The sequence below is a fragment of the Ixodes scapularis genome, unplaced genomic scaffold, assembly GCF_016920785.2.
Source record: "Ixodes scapularis isolate PalLabHiFi unplaced genomic scaffold, ASM1692078v2 PGA_scaffold4__175_contigs__length_147842914, whole genome shotgun sequence".
In the NCBI taxonomy this organism is placed as follows: domain Eukaryota; kingdom Metazoa; phylum Arthropoda; class Arachnida; order Ixodida; family Ixodidae; genus Ixodes; species Ixodes scapularis.
In genome coordinates this window covers 80290892-80297337 of record NW_024609879.1, presented here as the reverse complement: position 1 = coordinate 80297337, position 6446 = coordinate 80290892, and the positions used below count along the sequence as shown (strand labels likewise).

At 44.3% G+C, this 6446-nt stretch overlaps 1 pseudogene; it reads left to right on the top strand.

Annotated features, from left to right (window-relative positions):
- The first annotated feature begins 3511 nt into the window (after nucleotides 1–3511).
- Nucleotides 3512–4108, top strand: LOC120848073 (annotated as a pseudogene).
- Nucleotides 4109–6446: the final 2338 nt, after the last annotated feature.

Sequence of the window (6446 nt, the reverse complement as noted above, 5' to 3'; positions counted from 1 at the left end):
TTCTGTTATCCGCAGTCTCCTCATTTCTCTCATTGCAAGAGCTTAGAGTGGCTTCACAGTAAAGGCTTTGGTCAGTGTTCAGGGTGCTTCAAACGTAAGCTTGGCCAACCAACTTGGTGTGTCTGTGGGTAAGCCGTGCTTTTAAAGTTGATAGCGAATATGTTTAGTTTATCTTTGATGTTCCGCACCTTATCAAAACAACCAGGAACAGTCTCCAAGCACACAAATTTTGCATTGGAAATGAGGTCATTGAGTGGTCTCATATTGTTAAACTTTATCGTACTACCCATGAGATGAGGTTGCGATTGGCTCCGAAACTTACTGAGAGATATTTTTCAAAACCCTTTCAATAACATGAAAGTAGAACGTGCCCTACAGGTAATGAGTGCCTCAGTCTGTCTTGCGATCCTATTCATTGTTTTTGCCAAGGAGCTTCCTGAGGCAGCCATGGCTCCAGCCTATTTCTGCGATAGAATGGACAGCTTTCTAAATAGCTCACAATTCACGACGACAGGGCAGAGGTTGCGTCATGCCATTTTGAAAGGAGAATCTACGGTATTTGATTTTCTTTACCTGCAACTCGGATGGATTTCAGCATGGAACTTCGAAGTAGGATCCAGTCACAAACCATCATAGGGTGGCACGTTACTATAAAGAGTGCCCTCATGCTCTGGAAGGAGCTTTCCAATAGCCATGACTTTCCTACTTACACGACGCCTGCAGCAAGACCCACTTGACAACATTTTTTGAGCTATATGACAAATGCAGTGCTGCAATACAAACCCAAAGGTGTATCAGTCCACCTCAGGACTGAAACGGAGAGCGATAAAGGAACTGTTCAAATTGTCGAGCAATGGAAGCATACAGGATGAGAAGGCTGACCTCTTGAAGGAGTTGCCAATATTTTTGCATCATGAAAGTTCAATTGCAGACAATGTGGAATGTCTTCCGATTGATAAGTTTCCGCCACTCGAGGATATTTCTAAACTGACATCAGACATCAGGTTTAATATATTTGATGACTCGTCCACGTGTTACTTTAGAGGCTATTTGATCAGGCATTTCCTGGAACTGACAACCTACAGCTGTGGCTGTTCTCAGCCGCTGAGGGAAGTGTCTGACAGCTTGGCCAGGCCTCACCAGTAGTTTCTTGTGCTTAAAGCATATCACATGCCTCGAAAGGTCTTCGAGAATCTAATAGACCATCCCAGGCTGCTTTTATTTTCATTCAGCAACTAGAAAATCGCTTTCTTGCCGTAATAAAGAGCGTGGCGCATCTTTGAGGAGCGTGTGCTGTCTCGTATCTTACACTTTCAGGTCTGGGTTGTATTGGCATTGCTCAGAGTGCCACAAATGGTTTCTAAAAATGTTTTGCAGAATACGCGCTTGTGTTGGCATGTTCGATTTCTTAACCGGAACCTGTACAAAGTTTCGTTACACTATTCAGTTGCTGTAAAGCAACTAGACAAGTTTTGCTGTTAATAGTGTATTAACGGAGGTTGTCGCCAAATCAGAAACAGAAAGTGCTTATTAATTGAGCGGTGCAGCTGGCACTTGCACGTTCTACAGAATTTCTCTGGAAAATAGTGTATGGATGCTATAGATATTAGAAAGAAAATGTATCCACTTTTGTATCCAGTGCCTATAGTTTTTAGCCGTTTTATTTTGTTTTTCGAGCTATGCTTTCTTTCTGATCAAATTTATTTCGAGGAATGTTTAGGAACGTTGAATATTGTCAGATTCCGAAAAGAGTTCTCAGTGTTTGGTACTGGCTCGCCCGCAGTGTGTTTCAGACGATGCCAATTCGTGTGATTTATAATAGCCGGAAAATGGGAATTCGCAGTCTTCTTATACTCTTACGACTGGTAATGATAGCGATGTCTTATTGATTTCTGGACTTACTTCCCAAGCCCGAGCCAACGTGAAAGCGAATGGATCATTCAGCATGTTCCCTGTGGAAAATTTTTGTTAACTTGGTTCCGCCAAAAACCTATTACGAATTGTGCGATATGCCGAACTCCTTCATATTCATTTATTTTTGTGAGTATTAGTATCTGTTTCCTATAAAAATATCCAGAGCGTCTGAAGTAAATCATGTATATACGAATGTGGTCCAATAAAACATCTTCGAGCCACTTACTGTTGTTGGCCCCAAAATGCTCCACCAGTCAGGAATCAAAGTGGAGGTTGTGTAAGTCCAATGTTTTCCAGTAGAACAACAAACAAACAAGATATACGCATTTCTTTTGTGAAGTAGAAATTTCGTAGTACACATTTTGCACAGATTGTTTCGTAAAAATTTAAATAAAACTCTTTCAACATGAAAAAAAAAAAGAAACAGCGGCTCCGGTAGCCGAAGAGCTCCCAAAAGCGTAGCGAGGAGCGACGCAAGAAGGAAAGATGGGTAGAAAGAGAAGGTGAAGGGCACCAGAAAACCGGAGCAGAAACGCCTGAACCGAAACCGAAACTAACTTGACCGGAACCGGAACTAGATTGTGTGTAATGCCTCCCGCTAGGAGCGCTAGCTGTCACTCGTCTACCTGGGCCGCTGGGGCCTATGGCGTTGTCCGCTCTTTACCTTGTGTCAACGTTACTAAAACACTCAGTTGGGAAACTCCCATAAAGACAACTTTGAAAAAATGGCCCCAATCTGTCTCCGAGCACCGAGCTAATGACGAACACAACGCCACCATTTCTCCCGCAGCGGCCATTCGAGGAACTGCACGTTACCGCTATTTAAGAACAGATACAGCGGAAGAGGTGACAGGGGTGCCACCCCCGTCTCCCCGGCGGACGCGCCGCATCGAACTATCCAAGTTAAGATGCACCTAGGTCAGAACGCGCTACCTGAAAGGGCCGCTGAGGCATGGTTGTATAAAAACAATATTAATTGTGCCGCAAAACCCTGCAAACTAAACATTTTTTGAAAACATAACGCGCCCCTCTTTTTGTACTAATGTCCAATAAATTTCATACAAAAAGAGTCTTTTCCGTTTGTTTTTACGCAAAAACAGGCTTTCAAAAAGCTTAAGGTGACCACAGTACAGGCAAACGATAAAGAGTGGCGCTGTTGTCGCATTTAGCTCGGTCTCGGCGGACGCCAGCGGCCCAGGTTTCGACGGCGAGTTTCCCAACTGAGTGTTTTCGTAACGTTGCCTTGTGTATATTACTCTACGGCTACGCTACTCCGGCACTGACCGCGTCATATTTATAGCAGCCGGATTCGCTGCTTGACCGGCATATTTATAAATACACACTAAAACTTCAAAAATCGAGGAGCAAGACGACCAGCGCAGATTAAGTGCATCTGTTGGGTCTATTCAGGACTGGTGCTCGAAATGGAAGATGAAAATTAATACACAAAAAACTGTTTTCGCACGAATAACTAACAAAACTAAGAATGTTCTTTCTTATACTTACGAGCTTGATGGGAGTCCTTTGGTTGAAGTTGACAGTTTTAAATACTTGGGTGTGACACTTTCTAAAGACTTAAGTTGGAGTAAGCACATAAATGAAATATGTCACAAAGCAATGAAAAATCTTTGGTTTTTAAGACGGAATCTGGCCAGTGCTCCGCCTAAAGTGAAGTTAATGGCCTACACAACGTATATTAGGCCTACCTTGGAGTACGCTGCATCGGTATGGGACCCCTATAGAAAAAATCAAATTGGTGAACTCGAAAAAGTTCAGAGGAAGGCGGCGCGATTTATTCTATCCAAATACAAGCGACTTGATTCTGTCACAGATATGCTGAACAGCCTCAACCTCCCCTTACTTTCTGTCCGTCGAAAAATTGCTCGACTAAAGTTTTTCTTTATGTTTTCTCATCACCTGTATAACATTAACCCGGATTCTAGATTAACACATCGCGCATCGAGAGAACTCAGATACGTTAGCACTAATCAGTTTGAAGTGCCCAAATGTAATATTGACGCTTATAGGTTTTCTTTTTTCCCTAGAACTGTGAAAAACTGGAATGATCTCCCACAAAATATATTGTCATTGGACTGTTTAGATGATTTTGAGAGCGCCCTTTTGAATATGACTGGTTTGGAATGATAAATAGTAGTTAAATATTTTTTGGAAACTTCGTTAAAGATTTCGAGTGCTGAGAGTTCATTTTGTTGAGTGCTATATAATATATTGAATGTTTGTACTATTTCAGCCCCTTTATTTTAAGTGAATGTCGCTGAATGTGTACTGTATTGTAGTCCTGATGTTGTATGTTTCAGTGCTCTTCTATACCCCACACCTGTTAAAGCCCCATACTTGGGGTGAACAGTATTCATAAATAAATAAATAAAAAACTACATTTGGTGCATATTAAAGGGATTGTCCGGTCGAAACCGGAAGTACCTAAGTTCTTGTGCTCGTTACGTCGAGGGAGCTTTCATATAGACAAACGTCATTTTTATTTTGATATATGATTTCCCGTTACTAATTAAACCTTTCATGAGCCTATGTACGAAACTGCACCCCCAATTTCGCCAGCGTCAATGGCTGACATCCGTATGTGCTGCGTGACGTTACAAACGCAAATGTTTGTCGGATGGTCGGGATAACAAGCGTCGGTCGATGGATGTCTTGTATTTTGTTTCGAATTATATAGTCTCCTAAGCTGCACCTTACTTAAATACGGTTCTTTTAATGCAGTTCCCAAGCATGTAAATGAAAAGTCACGCCTTTTAGCAGGAAATTACTCGCCGACAGCCATAAGCTGCGGGTCATTCCCTCAGAGGCGATGTCCGCGGGTCGAAGGCAAAAGGCGAACCGTTCAAATGCATGTCGCCACTTGACCTTGACGAGCTTGGTGAATCGTCGTCACGCTCCATTTTCACACGCGGGTCAAACAGATATCGGGCTGCGCGCGTGCTAAATAGAACTTCTGGTATCATTTCGAGATGGCCTAGCTGTTTCGGTTTTGCTGCATAATCAAGGTCTGTTCGATTCGGCCAGGAAGTTCTAAACTATAGTCGGTTACAAGTCAAGAAGGTAGCGGCAAATGCCCCTCCAAAGGGAATCTTTGCATTTCGACGATAGGTTCGCGGCGTCAGGATGATTTTGCGTCGGGAGTCACTGGCGGCAGCGCGCGGTCGGTATAGCGGTCACCTCGAAGACGAAGGCCTGACGATAGCGTCTTGGCCAAGACAGTTATCGACCGTAACTTTGCGTCAGGTTGAAGCGAGAATCGGCTAAAATGCCGATTCTCGGCGTTTTTCCCAGACCCGTTAGTGGTCGTCCACAGATACCAGCGGACAAAGCATGCAGTATTATGCTTAGCTACGGGGACATGCGAGTGCCAACGCACTAAATCCCAGATTTCGGCAACGTATCGGAGTCGCAATATGCATCCAAGAGCAACTGAAGGCGGGGACTATCAAGAGGGCAATACCTTTCCCGTGTCTGTAAGTAAGAATATCAACACTGTGGATTCCCATATAGCATCAAAAAGAAACAATTTACGTGAGCCAATATTTCAACACTCACCACAGGGAGCCAAAACTACGCGAGCAGGTGCCTAAAACGCTTTCAGAATATCAGAATCAAGGTAATTCATACCCTCGGTTATGATCTCAATTTCGCGTCCACCGCGGGTACGTTATTATCATAAATGAGAGGAAATGCAACCTAGCAAGAGCTGCGAAAAATGGCACTGCGAGCAGAGACGGACGAGGAGTGTCCTCTGCTATTGCCGTCTGCTCTTGTCGTCTGCTTCTGCACGGACGCTGAACTGAATCCGGAGCCGGTGGAAGATTTTTGAGGAACTGGGTCCGAACTCGTTCAGAACTGGGATGAATAGAACGCGCCAGTGCGGCGGTCGTGCAACTTCCCGTTGAATCACTGGGTTGAATCGAATGCACCATTTCCTACACTGCTGAACTAGTTCAGCCAATTCAGGCGAATCGAACAAACCTAAATTGACTGATCCGATTTGGGCGAGGAGTGGGTGGACGTAGTTTAATACCGTTGGCACAGCATCACACCTCAACTTACAAGCCTTCTGTCCCCTTAGAGCTCAGCTCGGAGCTTTCTTCTGTGAGATGATTGCTGCATAAGCGGGATCCCAATCTTGACGGGAACCGAGACCCTACGCACGACGACGATCCACTTTGCTCGTCACTGCACGGCTCGCGGAAAAGTGTGGAACGTCATTTCTTGGGGGCTCGCATGTGCTGCCCGGTGGTTGTGGCACCCAACCGCGCAACAAAAATCTCACCCTACCACGAAACAAGTCAAGCACAACAACAAAAACGAAGCAGGCGGAGGCGTTCATTCCCAGGCAAACGACGAGACACAAATGTTCGCTTTGTGTTTTGTGACGTCAGAGCTTCAATGTTGCCAACAGAATCAGCGTTTACGCTAGAATGCGATTGGGGCAGTATAAATTCAATTACTCACGCAGAGGTGCATATAAAATTCAGATATTGCACGTACGGTGCGTCTCG